The sequence below is a fragment of the Etheostoma spectabile genome, chromosome 4, assembly GCF_008692095.1.
Source record: "Etheostoma spectabile isolate EspeVRDwgs_2016 chromosome 4, UIUC_Espe_1.0, whole genome shotgun sequence".
NCBI lineage: Eukaryota > Metazoa > Chordata > Actinopteri > Perciformes > Percidae > Etheostoma > Etheostoma spectabile.
Genome location: NC_045736.1, coordinates 1087462 through 1107117, shown reverse-complemented (window position 1 = coordinate 1107117; position 19656 = coordinate 1087462). Strand labels below are relative to the sequence as shown.

Sequence of the window (19656 nt, the reverse complement as noted above, 5' to 3'; positions counted from 1 at the left end):
AGTATTGTCAAGGACATGCTCACTGTACGGCAGCAGTGAGAAAGTGTTTGCTAGTCATCAGATGCTAGTCATCAGATGCTAGTCATAGATGCTAGCCATTAGATGCTAGCCATTAAATGCACGTCATTAGATGCTTGTCATTAGATGTTAGTCATTAGATGCCCGTCATTAGATGCTCATCATTAGATGTTAGTCATTAAATGCTCGTCAATAGATGCTAGTCATTAGATGCTAGTCACTGCGAGTCAGTAGATGCTAGTTATTAGATGCTATTCATTAGATGCTAGTCACAAAGCTTCGTTCCTTACATATGAGTATGTTACAGGCATCGACAGCTACTGCTGCGCCTTTGCCGACCGACCGTGTTTGTGATAAAAACAATACGTGTGTGCATGTTCATAGCGGAACACGATTGGCCGTTAACAATGGCCACTGTGTAAAATATATCTAAAGCCCAAACTGCCTTGCAAAGCTGTCTGTCTGGAATCAGCATGGCCGTCATTTCAATATAATGGCTTTGTCCCAGAGTTTAGATGTCTATCTATGTGAAAAGCTAAACAAAGCAAAGTTTTTAATAAATGTATGTGAAGCAACTAATGTCAACATGGACAAAATCATGAATGTACTAATTCACTTTTTTGATGATGATGTTTTCACAATGATTCAATGTAGGATTATATTATGGAAATATGAAAATCTACATTGACTCTTAATTTAATATATGGTTGGAAGAAGTAAAATGTGTCCGAAACTTTTTACTTCTTAAAAATGATGACTTTTAGTATTGTGTTATGTAAGAAGGACTTTAAGTGTTTTGCCAGTCAAATTGACTTTAATGAGTGCATATCGAAACATTACACTGTGGGACCCCCCTCCAAAAAAAAAGTTTCAGGCTCAGGATGTTTTTTTTTCATCAAGCCCTAGAGCTGTGTACATTTCTCTGTGCGTTGGTCGTTTTGATACTTTCAGTTATTAAATGGCACAGACCTGTTTTAAGATCAAAAAAGACAAATGTCACATTATATTTATTTAGTTCATTTATTTATTTATTGTGTGCCGCGTTAGGGTGGCTTAAAAGAGACAGGCGCTAAAATGGAGCATTTCAGAGAGAGGGGGAGCACAGGTACAGTATATTCAGACAGACAGTATAACGAAAATGTGTTTTTGAAACATTAGAGCAAGCAAACATGTTTAAAGTAGAAACGAACCTGAAAATGAGCATAGATGGCTCCTTTAATTCATAAAGAAGACTTAAACTGTTATCAAAGTGTTAGGGTTGGTGATCATCAGTTTTTTCGTGCACAGTAGTGCAGCATACTATGCTGTAAATACAAGCATCTAAATGTAGGCCACTCCTGTGGATTGTCTAAGGTTTAAAAGCAATGATACTTGCAACTGCTACAACTGAACTTGTAACGGCTTTTTCAGTCTTTCAGATGCAAAACCCCCGGCCTCACTTTTACAATAAAAGTCAATATTATTCAATACCATTTCCTTAATTGCATTCAATTACAAGCAAAGGGCAAAAAACGGAGCCAAGATTTTGTAAACAGTAACATCCTCTGTTTACAGACGTTTCTTATCTGGGGATGTGCAAGACATTAACCACGAGAAACGTGTTTTGTTTGGGACTCAAGGAAAAAGCATTGTGACTCTAAAGCAGTGGATATGAGCTTAAACATGACATTCTAACCCTGGGTTTTAAAACAATTAAAACATGACAGCAGTTCTGCAAGAGTGGACATGTTTTGTTTCACCATTTTTATCAATGTTTAAGTTGTATTATCCATGTTTTCTCATCATTTCATATCAAAAGAGTTTTTTTAGCTGAAAGACAAGCAGTTACATTTGGGATAAACATGTGTTGCTCACATTATGTCGGTGATTCCCAAGCCGTGGTTTAGGGGGTTATGAGAAGAATCTGACTGGGGTCACGAGCAGATTAATGAGATTAGACAGAAGAAGACAAAACATCAACGCTATGCATACGTTGTTTATTTTCTTTGGCTTTCCTTAATCTTTCCTGCGCTTTTTTTACAAATAATGACTTGATCAGTCAGTAATTGTACTTGGTCAGGATGATCGATCTATACGTATTTAACCTTTTGCCATGTTGCACTACGTTGACACAGCACATTTAAAGTAATTCTAAACACCCATCCAATAATATATATTTAGTTTAATGGGTTTTTTCCCATAAATGCTATAATTTAATTTAGGTACAATATGGTAAAACCAAATCATAATCACTATGTGATTAGCTGCTTAGCTCAGCTGAAGCTTGTGGCAAATTGTCACATATAATAATAATAATAATAATAATAATAATAATAATAATAATAATACATTTTATTTAACAGCGCCTTTCTAATCACTCAAGGTCGCTTTACAGACAATAAAAGACGGATACAGGAAACAGAAAAGTGTAAGCAGTTATAACAAAACAAAACAAAACAAAAACACATGTATACTGTATGTATTGCAGTATTAAAAAAAGAAAACAACTACATTATTTATTCAGTAAGAGCACCTCTGTATGAGCTGGGCTTTGTGTTTGCATTCATGTGTAATACATTTTTCAAGGTGTAATGCTTATTCAGCTGATTGCTGCACACACCCATCACAGTTCATTTTCACAACATAATATCCTACACTGGTTCTTGCAAAAACCTGCAGCACACAGCCTGCTGCTTGGTAAGGGGATCTCTAACGCCACTGCCAATTAACGTATTCTGGTACGCTGCTTGTTTCTGTCGCTGCCAACGACTGCTCTCTTGTACAAGCTCAGATGTCTGGCTTGGAGCCAGATGAAGAATATCTGAAGACACTGCCATTCCCTTCAAAATCCACAGTGTGAGCTTGTTTCTTTTCACATGCGAAACCCACTCATATCCTTTTAGTCTTTGGTTATTTTGGTGTATGCACAATATTTGATGGAAATCTGTTCCATGAAGCAACTGATTATGTGACTGTTACACAAATAGCATCGACAGGCAACAGCCTATCATAGGAAGTTTGTCTTTATAATTTCTATGAAATTCAACTGGGCCCTGATATCTCAGCAGAAATGTACACTGACAGACATTACCATTATTTTTCAGTGTTGGAATGTAACTAAATACATTAAGTATCCTCTAGATCAAAGACAAAGATTTACTGTAGAAACTTAGATTTCTACAGATGTATTTGTTTCCTTCCCATTACCACTGGTATGGGTTACATGTGGGTGGGGAAACATAACTCTCTTTACGACAACAAGCAGAGCTGCTATACCCACTTCGAGGCAGTCTTTTCTCACAATGGCAGGAAGATTCTTTAGTGCTTGTGTCCCTCTCAGTAAGGATCAACCTAGGCAGACATTTCCTCATGCGATAGCAGAGCTACACTCTGCAGTTGGGTTTGTTAGCAGACGTCCTGAGTAGTCGGCTCCATAAACAAGCCACTTATCCCCCTTTTCTCTACTTAACTGAGAGAATTTGTGCATGTTGAACATTCTTGCTGGATGACAGCTATACATAAGGAGAACCTTGTTTTGTCTTCATGAAGCAAGAGGAACAAATTGTTTAACAACCAATGAATGTAGGTTCACACATTTGGTGAGTTGTGACTCAAAGACAACAGCCATACAGTTTAGTGTGTAAAAAAAACCACATTAAATAAACAAGAAATATGGGATACAATTCCTTGGTCCCATTGAAGTTGCTTGTAAAGCACTATGCACTTACTTTGAGTAATAATAATGATAATAATGTATACTTCATTAATCCCACAAGGGGAAATTACAATTTACACACTTGTCATTACACTGAGGCCTGTTTCACGCACACACTAAATGGAGAGATATCATACAGCAGTTGGGGGTTCAGTGCCTTGTTCAAGAGAACATTGGCAGTGCCCAGAAGCTGAACCGGCACCTCTCCAGCTACCAGTCCAGCACCAAACTTTGGTCTGTATGGGGACTTGAACCTGCAACCTTATGGTTTCACAACCCAACTCCCTACAGACTGAGCTACTGCCACACCAAAGCGGCAAGCGGCACCCCCCAGGAGCGATCATATCCACAATACCAACACTACTGCACAATATGATCCAGGCTGCACAATGCTTCTTTGTTTTCTATTCATCCTTTTATTTACACAAAAATAAAAATGTCTATAAATTATGAGCTCAGAGCTTTGCACTGCTCTTCAACAGATCACTGGAAATGTCCCTCCCTGCTTCAAACGCTCCTCCATCATCCCTGTCCACAAAAAATCCACCATTACAAGACTAAATGACTACAGACCTGTCTAATGAAATTCTTTGAGAGGTTGTTGTTGACCCAACTGAAGGCCCCTACAGTGCCTGATGCAGTCAACATGGGACTGTACTACATCCTGCAACACCTTGACTTCCCAGGTACATAAGGATCCTGCTTGTGTATCTCAGCTTGGCTTTAAAAACTATCATCCCAAAAATCCTCCGCTCCAAAGTCACCCAACTCACTGTCCCAGCACCCACCTGTCTGGGGACACACACTTCCTGGCAGCAGGCAACTTAGCTAAAAGAGAGACAGAGCCCCCTACTTGTATTGTAAAATTGAGGTCAAAATAAAACCCTCTGGTGTGGTCAGAACAACCTGGAGCTAAAAACTCTACTGTGTAGATGCAGAGATGGCAAAAGTACTCACTTCCGTACTTAAGTAGAAGTACAGATACTTGTGTTAAAAATTACTCTGGTAAAAGTAGAAGTACTGGTTTAACTTCTTTACTCAAGTAAAAGTAACAAGCTTGGAACTGTACTTAAAGTATAAAAGTAAAAGTAGCCTTGCAAATGCTAACCATTTTTTATACAAAGCTCCCTGGACCACACAAATCTTACTAGAGTGCACGCTGAGGAGCTTTGTATACTTTATATGGCATTGGCTACATTTTAAAATGGATATGTGCCAACAGGCCTAAAACATCCCATATATGATTATTGTGACAGAGACTGGGACTCTAGGTTAATATGATTCTAACTGAGAAGCAAGATATGAATTCAGTTGTGATTCTGTGAGAATGCACAGATCCAGTTTCTCTTATTTAATCTTCCCTTTAACATTAAAAGGAATCTACATGTATGCGTGTGCTCAAATATGGCTTCTGGAAAGAAAAATGATAAATATGAATGACTAAACTGGCATTATTAAAGAAGTTCCCCAGCACATTGGCCGGAGGCATTCTTGATGCCTACTGTTTCAGACATCTCTCTTAGATAAGGCAGAGGATGATCGATTCGGAAATATTTGCTGCCGGTCTGCCCAATCTCTGGGATCTCCGTTTTCTTTGTTTTCAGTCATGTCGCCATCCATACTACTATGTGCTAAGGTTAGTGCCATCAAGCCGCAATGATTTGCTGCGAAAGAATGCAGAATTCTGCAGAATCTGTCGAGTCGTATTAGTGGTGCTTCAAGTGCATGTACAGTATATTCCCATCCAATTAGATTAACATAACTCCAGTGAAATGATTTGAAACTTGTTAGTGAGGACTAGATTAGGACTGTATTAAAGCTGATTCTGGTTCCCAACTTCGCCCCAGATGTGTCTGTTAAAACACGGACGGAGACTTTTTACTCTTGATGCAACCTGCAACCTAGGTAACGGGTAAGAACACAAACAACATCCCTAGCTAACTTACTTTAAATGTGTAAGAACTACAGACCAATACAACAACAGGCTTAAACTGACATCAGTTATACAATTTACAGTCTTCAAGGACGCACACACACAATCTCAACTGATTATCCTCCGGACAGCTTGTCTCATTTTCTTTTTTGCCACTTTTTTCTCTGCGTGGCGCGCCCCCCTTGCTCGCGGGGTAAGGCGCATGTCCACTATTCTCCAACACGACTACCTCTTGTACGAATCTAAAGTAACAAGCTTATTTTTAAATGTAAGGAGTAGAAAGTACCGATATTTGTGTTCAAATGTTAGGAGTAATAGTAAAAAGTCGCCACAAAAAATTAAAGTAAAAATACCTGAAAAATCTACTTAAGTACAGTAACAAAGTATTTGTACTTCGTTACTTCCCATCTGTGTGTAGATGACAGTGGACTTCAAGGTGAGCCCCTGATTGCCATACTCAAAACTGTCTGGTGTAGAATCCTTCAGGTTTCTGTTACACCCACCCCCCCGTCCAACATGGACACCATCAGCAAAAAGGTCCAGCGGAGGATGTACTTCCTTCGCCAGCTCAGTCCTCAGGAGCTGCCGATACCATTTTACTCGGTCCTATCTATCCCTGAATGATAACCCAGAGTAGCTTTGTGAATGACTTTGACACAGTATCATACAACTTATTAATACTAATTAAAATGGCTTGTAATTAGGCACAAGCAAGCAGCTTTAGAGTTGAACCCGCTCCTATCAGAATTGGAACCAGAGCTGCTGCTATCAGTGTTAGTTGAACTGCTGATCTCTTCCAGGTTCCATGTGACAGATTTAGCAAGGAGTTAAACCCCTAAACCTCAGTGTCAAATCCAAGGGCACAGGAAGTAGGAGTTACATCACACGCTGAGTGTATGTCCACAGTGCCATGGACACAAATGAACAACACTCACCAATTGCAAAATTCTACAATATGCAATGTTTATGGGACTATATATGTCCGAATCACTTTCCGGTAAGCATGAAGATTTAATAGGAATTTGCACTGCACGCACATGCAACATACCCACTATCCACACACACATTCAAAGAAACATTCCCACAATGCACACACATATATATAAAGACAACCTCACAGCTCTCCTTACACACACGCACAAAGCTCTGTCAAGGCTCAGACTTCTATTCTCACTTTCTGCAGCATCCGTGCCACTGTTACGATGCACCTGTCATCCGGGTGTCAGTTGCCAAACAGCTATCTGGCTGATGTACAGCTTCCTGGTAGGTCTTACAGCTGATACAAACCCAAAGACACAGCACAGTTTCACAGAAACTTCTTAAACAAAAAGTATTACCGAGCACGGTGGAAATGTGGAGTTCAGCCTATTTAGCTAAAGTTATTTAAAGCACTCTTCACATTGTTTTTGAGACAACTAAATAATTTGAAAGTAAATATCACAAATTAAAAACAGAATCCTAACACCTCTCCATCATCAGAAAATGTTTCTACTGTTCAGCAGTAGAGGGAATAGACCCACACATAAGCATCTATGAACAGAAAAAAGCAATAACTTTGTTTGCACTCCTGGCAATAAGTGTGATTTTTTTTTTTTTTTTCCATTTTCAGCCTTTGATTTTGACATGACAGTGGAAGCCATGAAAGGGGAGAATGACATGCATCCAAGGGCCACAGGTTGGAGTCAAACCCCGCCCGCTGCATGGAGACGCAAACCTCTGTACGTGGGCGCCTGTTCTACCAGTCAAGCTACCAGGGCGCCTGCAATCCATACATTCCACAGAAGCTCGATTACATCCCCAGCATCCCAACCCAAACTCTTCCAACTGTTCAACCTTTAGACACATTATTTATTCATTTTTGCATTTGGGTAAACTGCACTGACAAACGAGTAAGTATCTTTGAATATGAAAAAAGGAAAAGGGTTTCTCGAGTGCCCATGTGTTTTTTCTGGTTTGTACTGAGAAATAGTAATTTTGGCCCTCAATCCAAACAGGCTGAGATGCGCAAGTTAGACAGATAATACAACAGTATCCACTATGTCGTATCAATAAAAGAAGAAGATGTCTGCTGCCTGTTTGATTATCTACTCTCCGTCTCTGTCAACCAATCGTTCTCTGACAAAAGCATTCAGATCAAATTACTTCTCCCCAAAGACCCAGCTCTCAGTAACAGCTTCTCCCCTCACTGGTCCGCTCCATCTCCACGTTCACATTAGGTGGCTCCAACCTCCTGCCTACACCAGGCACTGGAGCAGGGTATTTCCAACTACACCTGCATCTCTGTGGAACGTATAAGACTTTTTTTTTAATGGATCAATCATGTGAACATTATCAAGACATTTAAAAACACATTACCTTGGAAAAACTAGAAAGGTAATTTTCCCTATTTTCTGACATTGAATAGAACGATTAATACACAATCTGTTAAATAATCAATAATGAAAATATTTAGTGATAAATCTCATTGGCTCAATTAAATACCCTTCAACATGAAACAAAAAACAACAATTAAAAAAAAAAAAAACTTAAACACTGCCTCAACATTTTACATCCTGTAAGCCAAGCCCCCCCCCCCCACCCCGGGTATTTCCCAACAAATGGCATGGTACCCATCATCCCTCACACACAGTCAGAGGGAGAGAAGCAACAGCAAGACTCTCACATATCTGCACCTGTCCATGTTGTGATCCCAAGGAGGCCCCTGTTAGGAAGCTCTGGGGTAGACAAGACAAGTTTGTAAGGGGTCAGAGAGAAATGACAAGAAGAGACAGAGTAGGAGTACAGGTCAGATAGGATCAGGCTCAATTTCCTGGTAGATTATACTGTACTTATAGCCTCTTATTTTAACCAACATAATTGTTGCATACCCCATCCACTCCAAATTAACCTCCTTAATTAAATACAGCGGAATAAACATTTGATATTTCCCAACAGAAAAATCCACATGAAAATCTAAACAAGCACAGGCCATGAGCAAATGTAGCCATAGCTTTACTATGACATTTTACCAGAGGTAGTCACCCAGCAGAGTGCAGATGTTTGGACATAAGGCCGTACAAGTCACTCATTGTGTTGATCCATGGATATCAAGGAAGGGTCATAAACATGTAAATATGGATGGAGCTAGAAAACTTTGCTCAAGAAAAAGCAACGTTTCTTTAAAGTCATTTAAATCATGTAAAGTTACTTAAAGTAGAAGTAAAAGAGCAATAAGAGGAATGTAGGTCAGTTAAAATGTATTCTGAGTAGCTAAATGTTAGTGCTACAGTTTACATGTTAAGAATATATGTTTTTAAAACCCAGCATGTGGGCGACAACATAAAATGTGAAAGGACACAGGCTGCCAAATAATTAATGTATTATAAAAAACAGTTTGAATTAGGGAGGTTGGCTAGTCAGGGACATCAGTAATGTCCATGTGGGTGTGTGTGCAGATAGTGTTATGAAGTAAAAGATAAGTAACAAATAACTTACCATGCAAAAGGGTTGAAAGTGCTGGCAAAAAGAGGACAGCAAGAGTTGTTGTTGTTGTTCTAATTCTTCTTCTTCTTTTTCAGTTGGCATTCTATGCGTTGCATAACTACTGCCCAATGTGAGGTGAGTAGCATATAAGTTGCTAACGAGAGACTTCTGTAATGTCAATACAGCAAAAATGAGCCTACTTAACAAAGTTTGTTCACTTAGCATCAAACACAACAAAGGCTGTCACTTGAATGGTGTTTTTAGCTAACGTTAGCAATCAATCAATAGCTTACATGTTTTTGAAATGACTCCTAGCTTAGCTAGAAGCTAGCAATCAAACACAACAAAGGATGTCAGTTGAATGGTGTTTTGAGCTAATGTTAGCAATCAATCAATATTAGATAACTAAAACGTTTTTGAAATAACTGCTAGCTTAACTACAAGCTAGCTATCAAACACAATAAAGGCCTTCACTGGAATGGCGTTTTCAGTTCCCCGCAGGGCCCTACAATGCCCTGCTAAGCCCTGCAGTGCCCTGCTACGCAATGAACTACTACAACTACCAGTTATAGTCATAGTTCGATTATCTTTATTGTCTAGACTTACTATATCTTTAAAGTGTCTTGATATAACTATTCTTATGATGTTATACTATGAATGATGTAATTTAATTGAAATGAATCTTGGTTGTGTGTAATTAGGTTTTGCCAAGCCAATATATACTGTACGTCCTCTTTTGTCTCATTAAGGGAGGACAGTTTGTTGATTTCATTTCCTGTTTTGTTGTTGCAATTTTTGAGTAAAGTTATATTTTGTTGACCTCTTTTTCAGGCCTAGATATTAAATTCTTTTGATGGCGAGATAAGGCCTTAACAAACAAAGAAATAAACATGAAACAAGACCTCATGAGAGGGAGCCAGACATGACGTGAATACAAGTTTTTAATTTGTGTAAACACACAAGCTAAATCAAATATAAGGGCACAAACATTTCATAAATGAGGACAAAGTTATCTCAATATTAAATGAATACTTTTTAAAATAAGAACTGTATGTCCTTTATGAAAAAGTTTAAGTTTAATTATTTTTTCCCTTTGCTTCTTTCATTCTTTTTTGATTTTTATTTTCCTTAAGTTAGTTACCTTTCTTGCATTTTTTTTACATTATTATTTTTATTATTATTGGTAGTAGTAGTAGTAGTATTATTATCATCTGGCTGGATTGCATAGATATGTATAGCCCATATTGGACACACCTTCTCAGTCAATGCGTTATCTTTATATTCATGACTATTTACATTGTGGTTTGTCACTGAAGGCCTGAGTCTCCTCTTAACAGTTGTTCTAGAGATGTATCTGCTGCTAGAACTCTGTTGTATTTATCTGGTCTCTAATCTGAGCTGCTGTTAACTTGCAATTTCTGATGCTGGTAAATCATATTAATTTATCCTCAGCAGCAGAGGTTACTCTTGGTCTTCCTTTTCTGGCTCATGTGAGCCAGTTTTGTTGTAGCGCTTGATGTTTTTTGGGACTGCACTTAGGGATACATTCAAAGTTTTTGCAGTTTTCCGGACCGAATGACATATCTTTCTTAAAGTAATGATGGCCACTTGTTTTTATTTACTTAGCTGATTGGTTCTTGCCATAATATGAATTCTAACAGTTGTCCAATAGGTCGACTGTGTATCAACCTATTACACACACATGTTCAGTACCTATACACGCACTAAATGGAGAGATATCAGAGTGAGGGGGTTGCCCATGGAAAGGCGACCCGAGCAGGTGGGGTTCGGTGCCCTGCTCAAGAGCACCTTGGCAGTGCCCAGGAGGTGAACTGGCACCCCACTAGCTACCAGTCTACCACCGGTTCCCAACTCCCTACAGACTGAGTTGCTGCCACACACACACACATATTTATATATACAGTGCCTTGCGAAAGTATTCGGCCCCCTTGAACTTTTCAACCTTTTGACACATTTCAGACTTCAAACATAAAGACATAACATTTTTATTTTTTGTGAAGAATCACCAACAAGTGGGACACAATTGTGAAGTGGAACGAAATCTATTGGATATTTTAAACTTTTTTAGCAAATAAAAAACTGAAAAGTGGTGCATGCAAAATTATTCGGCCCCTTTACTTTCAGTGCAGCAAACTCACTCCAGAAGTTCAGCGAGGATCTAAATGACTGATGGTGATAAATAGAATCCACCTGTGTGTGATCAAGTCTCTGTATAAATGCACCTGCTCTGTGATAGTCTCAGGGTTCTGTTGAAAGCACAGAGAGCATCATGAAGACCAAGGAACACACCAGGCAGGTCCGTAATACTGGTGTGGAGAAGTTTAAAGCCGGATTTGGATACAAAAAGATTTCCCAAGCTTTAAACATCCCAAGGAGCACTGTGCAAGCGATAATTTGAAATGGAAGGAGTATCAGACCACTGCAAATCACCAGACTGGCCGTCCCTGTAAACTTTCAGTCAGACAAGGAGAAGACTGATCAGAGATGCAGCCAAGAGGCCCATGATCACTTGGATGACTGCAGAGAACTACAGCTGAGGTGGGAGAGTCTGTCCATAGGACAACAATCAGTCGTACACTGCACAAATCTGGCCTATGGAAGAGTGGGAAGAAGAAAGCCATTTCTCAAAGATTCCATAAAAGGTCTCGTCTAAAGTTTGCCACAAGCCACCTGGGAGACACACCAAACATGTGGAAGAAGGTGCTCTGGTCAAATGAAACCAAAATCGAACTTTTTGGCCACAATGCAAAACGATATGTTTGGCGTAAAAGCAACACAGCTCATCACCCTCAACACCCACTGTCAAAATGGTGGTGGCAGCATCATGGTTGGGCTGGCTTCTTCAGCAGGGACAGGGAAGATGGTTCAAATTGAGGGGAAGATGGATGCAGCCAATAACAGGACCATTCTGGATGAAAACCTGTTGGAGTCTGCAAAAGACCTGAAACTGGGCGGCGCGATTTATTTCCAACAAGACAATGATCCCAAACATACAGCACAACTTACAAAGGAATGGTTCACAAATACACGTATCCAGGTGTTAGAATGGCCAAGTCAAGTCACCTGATCCAATTGAGAATCTGTGGAAAGAACTGAAAACTGCTGTTCACAAACGCTCTCCATCCAACCTCATGAGCTCGGCTGTTTTGCAAGGAAGAATGGGCAAGAATTTCAGTCTCTCGATGTGCAAAACGGAGAGACATACCCCAAGAGACTTGGAGCTGTAATCGCAGCAAAAGGTGGCTCTACAAAGTATTAACGCAAGGGGGCCCAATCTTTGCACGCACCACTTTTCAGTTTTTATTTGCTAAAAATTTAAATATCCAATGATTTTGTTCCACTTCACAATTGTTCCCACTTGTTGTGGATTCTTCAAAAAAAAAAAATTTTTAAATCTTTATGTTTGAAGCCTGAAATGTGTCAAAGGTTGAAAAGTTCAAGGGGGCCAAATACTTTCGAAAGGCACTGGATTGATGTTTAATAGTAGATCTAGTATAGTATTATATATAAAATAAATATTGCAATGAAATGAGAATTTTACTGGACAGCACTGTAATGTACGTTAAATTAAATGAATAAGTCACAATAAAAGTATCTAAAATTAAATAAGAACTGTTGAATCCCCTCTGAATACCCAACAAAACAGCTGTAGGATAAGATGATCTTGGTAATAAAAAGTTCATCCAACAGTAAATCTTGATTCAGATCAGCTCTTAGCTTGGGCAACAGTCTTTAAAAACCTACTTGTCTGACCCGTTGACAGTCATTTACGAGATTCCCCAAAAGTAAACAATCTTGTTCAGCATCTTTCCAGAGAAATTGGCCTTTCACCTATGTACATATACACAACAGCAGCTATCAGTACAAGACAGGGTAAATGTTTTCATTAAGCAAAATACTTCCCTTCGTCCCCATTTCCTCTGCTGTCATGTAGGGTTACATGATGGGGGTGATCAGATAGAGATAAGCACACACATTGGCGCCTTCTCATCCTGTGGAGCTTTTTTTTTGGTCTTTTTCAGTGTGTTAGTGAAGGCTTGAGACTACATTGTTGTGTTGAAATGAACCAAACCTGTCTTTCATCCAAACGGGGACTTAAGCCGGCAACCCTCCGGTTCCAAACCCTACTCCCTACGGACTGATCTACTGCCACCACCAATACACCCCCATACTGTTTAAACCTGAGAAAACTCATCTTTTTAGTCACTTGACGACATTGGAAATAAGCTGGGATCAAAACATTGGAATATTTTTCCCCTTGGAGGTTGACAGGATAAACACATCCAGTAGTTTTGCTGCAACATTAACATGCATTTGTCTGCTGTTTGCTGCTTAGCAGATACTATACACTGGGTTGTAAGACCTTTTCAGCTGAAAACAGCTGCTTCACCTAAAATCAACACTATTTGAGTGGTGAGAGTGAACCAAAACAGTAAAGTTGAGGGCCCGATAGCTAAACAGTAAGCTGAAACTAACTGTGTGGTTTGCACATTGTGTTTTTTGATAAATTGTTACTATAAACTTTTAAATGAACTGAATAAAGCACATTATATATTGTCCGAAGCCTTTGACAGTAGTGTGTAATGAACAGCAGTGATAAGAGTGCTTCTTAATTGCCTTGCACAGCAGCTGAATTTTCAATATCACAAGATCACGCAGAACAGCCGAGCTGACCAATTAGCATCCTGTGAGGAGATACTGGCAGCTACGGCCATGGTTTAGGTGTGGCAGCCCCGACTGTGGCGGACGTGACGGATAAATGGCTCATCCATTCACCTGCCAGGTTGTTGTTGTTTTTTAAAGTGCCTGCACATTTCCAAACAGTTTCCAATATTGGCTTCTCAGATGGTTCTGTGTACCATACCATCTGGCAAACAAAAGTATCACATGTTGAAATATTTTTTTGCATTAATTTCTGGTTCTCTAATCCTCATCTAGAATATATTGTATCCGTGCATGAAAGAAAATACTCTCTCCCAGAAATCAAAAAGTATAAATTAAAGAACATTGTATAGCTCCTATGTTGTGCCGTGTACTGCTTTTGAGGCTAAGTGCAGGTGACAGCGCTCTACAGCAGCCAGTGGTGTGCAGCCTTACTTATTTAGGTCACAGAAATACAAGCCACCAGCAGCAGAGTGAAAGAAATTAATTGTGTGTTTACTTACAGGAAATGTGTGCCTCAAACATTTTCATGGGAAAATCTTACATTTCTTACATTATTTTTTCTACTAATACCAAACTGTAAAATACAGTCTTACAAGTAAAACTCCTGCATTGAAAATGTAACTTAAAGTATAAGTAACAGTAAATAAGTATCATCAGAATATCATTCTAGAAACTAGTTCTGTCAATCAACTAAGAGTTTAATCAGCTAATCTTATCGGCCTTTATATTGTTGGATAGTTTTATTTTAATAAAATATTGCATTTTATAAACTACATGTGTTTTGTGTGCAAAACTCTTAATGTGCAAAGTAACTAGTAACTAAAGCTGTCAGATGAATTCAGTGGAGTAAAAAGTACAATCTCTGAAAAAAAGATTCAAGTAAAGTACAAGGACCTCAAATCTGTACTTAACTATAGTTGAGTGAATGTACTCATTTATATTGCACCACTGTACAAAGCTCGGGGTCATAAGAAATTCCGTATGTGAGCTCAGGCTGGTTGTAAAGGCAGTGGAGCGGTGGTAAATGAGTGGTACAGGGAGTTATAATTGGACAAAATAGGATAGAGAGGGGGCCGGTGGTGGAAAAGACTCTTTAGCCATGTGGTGTTCCACAGACTAGTTGGAGAGTTGTGAATGAACTTTTGAACTCATCTGAGACGGCTTGTGAAATGACAGTAAGAACACATTCTTTACACAGGAGCAGTCCACTGTGCTTTGTTTTAAAGCGGACACTGAACACAACAAATCATTGTAGGATCTATTTGTGAACCGTTTCTGGAGCGTGGGGGATAGAGTGTTTTCGTAATACAGTTTGTGCAGTGACAAAATATGCATAATGTAGCAGTCCTCCATCAATGTGTTTCATCATTTCATAAATATTACACCACTAAATATTCCATGAGGACCGCACTTAAAGGCAAAATTGTGAATATAATCACATATTTCACCATAGATGTGTTGCAGTATTTTTGCCAAGTATTTAAAAAGTGCAGACCTACTGTATGTTCATCCCAAGTTTTTTTTGTGTTTTACTAGAAAGTCACTCTAATGCTGTGACAGGATATTAATCTATTCTAATTTGCATTTATTCCTTTAACCTCGACATTGCCAAATGTGAACTTTGTCATGATACACATACGCAGACACAATAAATGATAATATTGAATTATCCCCCACCAATAGTAGTTTTTCCAATACTTTTTTGAACCTCCTTAACCCTTGTGTTGCCTTCCCAGTCAAAATTAAAAAATGAACACCTTTATTGATGCTTTTTTTGTGTTTTTAACTTTTTCTTAAATTTTTGTCCCTTTTTTCAACAATTTCGATGCTTTTTGTCAATGTTTGTCAACCCTACATAACACTAACCTATTAACTTTAGTGTTAGGTTAGTGGTATTTTTTGAATTTCTGGTCAATAAACCTCATTTATAGGAAATTATACCTAATGTTTGAGTTAAAAAAATCAGAAATTAGGAATTATTAAACTGTTGTCCTGAACATTTCTCCTCACAGTCTCCCGTAAAAACATTGCTCATAAATGGGATTGGATCATTTGTGTTGTTCACGGTCCAGTCACAATCCCACAATTTTTAATAGACTTTTCTCATACTATTCACAACAAAAGGGATTAGGGACCTGAATGACATAAAAAGAAAGCTAGTTTGTTCCTTTTGACAGTTACTGTGGGGACCCTTTCAAGTGCAGCAGATTTTTCTAATCACGCCTCACAACTGAGCCACAGAGGTGTCACATAAGTTACATTGTGTTCTTAAAGTTATGGCACAAGTGACTTTGACACTAAACTCTTATTGTATACAGTCAGTGAGACAAACATGAAGGATATTCATCATCTGTAAAGCATTGGGAATTTTGCTAAAATTAAGTTCTTGTGGTTGAAGATTAAAGAGCTAGAGTCCAAGTCAGGTCTGAAGTTTCTGAGCTAGAGTCCAAGTCAGGTCTCAAGTCTCTGAGCTAGAAAAGTCAAGTCTCAAGTCTCTGAGCTGAAGTCCACATATTTAGCATTCAGTGCTTCTATTGTTTGGCCCTTGTTGTATGAAGTTTTTGAAGTCAAAGCTTCTGATGAATGTCCCAGCAACTGCCGGTGGCGTCAATATGTTGGTTGTCTTCTTTCGTGTGTAGCCACGCTCAGCAGATACGTGTATTTCATGTGTTACGTAAGGTAGGTTATAGGTCATGTAGGGAGGGGAATAACATTCAGCTCACCAGATGTTTGCTAAAAATAAAGGTTGTTCACAAGACCCGCATTTCGTCTATTTTCAAGACACTGTATGTGCGACTTATATGCAACTTGAGTCCAAGTCTCAAACTCGAGTCTCTATCTCGGGCCATCACACAAGTCCAAAGAAAAAACACACCAACATGTGTGCATCATTATAGTCTCACAATTAAGACAAAAAGAACAAAATAAATACCAGAGTTGACGACTGGTGCTGTGATATACTGTATTAGTAAGCAGATACACACAAAATAGCAACATTGTCTTATTCAGTGAAATAATAAAAGATACATACTGTATATGTTTTTCCACAGAAAAAAAAATCAACCAGTTACATTCAAACAGCAGTGTGGAGTCAATGTGTCAAGACTACCAAAGTTTAATACAGTACAGTATGAACAGTAACTACAGACATTGCCCTCAATGCTTTTGTCATACTTCACAACATGTCACCAACGTGTCACTGGGAACTTCACAAACCCTTTGGAGTATCCTAAAAAAAACTATCACAGATAAATACACAACTTAAATAGTACATAAGAGTTACTATATTTGACAGACATCTCTTGCTTTTCCACAGTTGTAACAAAATTACTGTAGCTTCATAAAAGATGATGATGCATCACAACACCGTAAATGCTTTGGTTTATGAAGAATTCATACTGCTGTCAATGTACGTGAATTGCTTGCTGCAAATCACAACTGTGGCAGCCATGAATGTAAGCTATGTAGTTGTTGAGCAAATGGAGAAACTGTCCTGCAGATCTGGCATAAAAAAGTACAAAGTGTACTGCATGTGTGATACTGATAGATGTTGTTTAGAATACTGTGAATATATGCCTGTGTCTGATATACACGCTTTACTTCAAACCCTGGCAACCAAAAAAACTTTTGCACAGAAAATAAGATCACATACATAAGATCAAATATATACTATATTTTTTTAAATATGTCACCTTACCTGTTGTGTGTGGAATCAAATAGTGTAAGTCATCACTGATGAGAATATTGAGACATTCAGAAATCATTTTTAAAAAAATAAGAAAAGAAAAAAAACAATCAGCCCTGTCTCCTCAAAATTATGTTAACATACAACAACACTGCATTCTCAACTATGTTTTGAGTGAAATGTATTTTGTCCCAGATTATGTTTGTCTTTGGCCTATCACAAACCGAAGGGAGGCCCTGTGTGAAACCAACAGTCAACTCCGACTCGCTGACGTTAGCCTACATCATATATCACCTAACCTAACTTGCTAACCTAACTTAGATATTTGATGTTATGTAACAGACATGCTTCTATGAACCCAAACCATGACATTTCTAAACCTAACCAAGTACGTTTGTGTCAATTCACAATGTTAGCACCGTTTCACAACGTGCATCAGTTGCTGAACAATACTTTCCCCTCAAAACGTAACTGAGAATGCAGCGTGGTTGTATGAGAACGTCATTTTATTTTTTTTAGGAGACAGGGTTGCAGCAAAAATGACTCACTGGAAAGACAAAAAGTGAATAAACTTGAAAAGTTGGGTTACACTTTACTTTAAGATATTTACATAAGAGTGAATGACACTGTCATGAATGTTGTCATAAACATTATAAAGTCATAAACACTCATGACATAACTTCTTTTAGTAAGTGCCATTCGGTTTTGTCATGACAAGTTATGGTTATGGTTATGTTTCATGTGCTCATGACAGTGTCATGTCACTCTTATGTAGATACATTCAAGTAGAGTGTTGCCAAAAGTTGTGACAATAATTTTGTATTCAATACTCTCCACTGAAAAAGTAAAGAAGGTTAAATGTGAGGCTTCGCATTGCAGACTTGCGCTATTAGTTTCAGGAAACATATTCATGTCTGTTCTGATATTATCACATGAATAACTAACACATAAGGCAGTGATGTTCAGCTTTCTTCACTTTCAAATACTATTCAAAAATAGAAAGCTGACAGACTCTACCAAGGATGATGGAAAATAATATGGGCAGACAGATACAGCGGCTTGTTGCACCCTCTCGTTCTTAAAACACAGAACAAGTAGAACAAACAAACATTCTCTATCAACGTCCCACACACTGTCACATTCGATGGTTGTTTCATGGCTAAATGCATCTAATTATAATGTACTCATAAATACTGTATATATAAAATCCCTCACACAATCGCATGTTCAACTTGCCCTCTTATCAGAGATGCTAGATTTACAAAAAATATTTACATCAGCTGATAGTGACTTTGCAGCAAGGTTCCCAGCATTATGGACAATGTGATAAAAATGTTCGAAAATGAAAAAGAAAAAAAAAAATACAGAAAGGTTCTGGGTTGTTTGTGATGAAATAACAGACATGTAAAAGATTTGTGACCTGATTTAGACACAGCCATCTTTAGCTAAATGCTTTACGCAGATTTTTTTTTTTTTTTTTTTGCATTATCATATTTGCACAGTTTCTTGTGAGACGAGACAATATCATCACTTCCAAATAAGGCTGTGTTCAGACTGACATTAGCACTTAAAAACGCTTTGTCGCAATGGGCTCTGGTTGGAAAAACTGCAGGCTCGTCCCGCAAAGAAGTTAAACCTGACTCGACCTCTGCTGCAATGCAATCCAGGTACCATCTGGAAACGCACTGCATTGGCCAATCAAAAAGGTGCAACAATGTAACAATGTCTATGCTAAACCTCACAGTCATCAGGGCATAGTATATAAAATATTGTCACCATGATAAAGTTTCAGTTTTCTAGAATTTTCCCTCATATGGTTTGGTGGATCTGAGTAAGAACCAAGGACACCATGGTAGCGACTTGTCAGTCACAAGCTGGCCACGCTCCCACGCTTCATTGTCTATTTTAAAATAAATGGGACCCTAGTTTATTGTAATGTACATAATGTTGTATTGAAGAAGACTAGAACGTACTGCTACAGATGTCACTCTTTTTAGGTCCAAACTTAAAACATATCTGTTCAGTCTGGCTTTTAATACGCAGCAGTGGTGGGACAATTTCATCCTTTTGTTTCTTTGTGACCTTTTCGGATTTTAATGTTGTCTTTGTTTACTCTTTCCATTGTATGTTGTGATTTTACTCATTTTGGATACCTGCTGGTAGTTGTAAAGTGCTATA

At 38.4% G+C, this 19656-nt stretch overlaps 1 long non-coding RNA gene across 1 annotated transcript; it reads left to right on the top strand.

Annotated features, from left to right (window-relative positions):
* The first annotated feature begins 573 nt into the window (after positions 1–573).
* On the top strand, positions 574–13325 carry LOC116688012 (uncharacterized). Its single transcript, XR_004331681.1, has 3 exons — positions 574–861; positions 9028–9039; positions 13315–13325. It is a non-coding gene; the product is annotated as an uncharacterized LOC116688012 (long non-coding RNA).
* Positions 13326–19656: the final 6331 nt, after the last annotated feature.